Raw genomic sequence first — 934 nt, forward strand, 5'->3', positions numbered from 1 at the left:
AACCACTGGGAACCACCTGGTCAAGTTGAGACGTAAAATTGACCGTGACCAGGCAAATGTATTCCAGTCCCACAACCGCATTAACCAATCCCTTGAAGTAAATACTAAATCAGTCTCTCTCTCTCTCTCTCCCCCACCTCTCTCTCTATATATATAGACTCAAATGAAAACCACTGCTGTTTAGTGTATTCCAACTCATAGTGACCTAGGACCAACTAGAATTGTCTCACAGGATGTCTAAGACTGTAAAAGTGGCACCACGAATGGTTTGAACTGCCCGTCTTTTAGTTAGAAACGGAGCACGTAACTACTATGACACCAGGGCCCCCTTCTCTCTCTCTCTCTGTATATATGCCTATAGATGTATTATACACACGCTCATATGTACACATACACACATGTGAGGGGGTACCCAGAAAACCGGAATTGCCCTGGGTGGAGCGGAGGTTTCGTCGGATCCATTTCCCCCCTGGGGAGTACTGAGCAAATCCCACTGAGCTAGTGCATCTAGTGGTGTCCCCTGAGAAGGTTCTCTCTGGTCACAGTGAATTTTTGCGTAAAAGCAGTTTCACTCAAACCTCGTTTTTTGTGATGGCCAATTTAGGAGAACAGGGTGCAGCTGTGAAATTGTGTTTCCTGCTCAGAAGAAATGCTGCAGAAACTGTTGTGTCGAACACAGCTTACAAGGATAGCACTACGGGAAAAGCTCAAGTGTACGAGTGATTTTCTCAGTTCGAAAAAGGTGAAATGATCGCTTCTCGGCCTTTTGGCCAAGATCAAGTGTAGTATCTGTTCTTAACGGTTTAAAAGACGTGAATTGATGACAAACCTCATTCTGGACATCTGTCAACTTCCCAAATGGACAAAAGATGCCGGCTTGTAGTGCTTTTGGAGTTTGTTCCACAAAGTCAGACTGTTAATCAAGCTTTCTATT

The 934-nt window shown here is 44.4% G+C and overlaps 1 non-coding gene across 1 annotated transcript; it reads left to right on the forward strand.

The window, feature by feature from the left end:
- The first annotated feature begins 750 nt into the window (after positions 1-750).
- Positions 751-934, forward strand: LOC142460334 (U2 spliceosomal RNA). The gene has a single exon (XR_012786562.1). It is a non-coding gene; the product is annotated as a U2 spliceosomal RNA (small nuclear RNA).

Source organism: Tenrec ecaudatus, chromosome 10 (genome assembly GCF_050624435.1).
Source record: "Tenrec ecaudatus isolate mTenEca1 chromosome 10, mTenEca1.hap1, whole genome shotgun sequence".
NCBI lineage: Eukaryota > Metazoa > Chordata > Mammalia > Afrosoricida > Tenrecidae > Tenrec > Tenrec ecaudatus.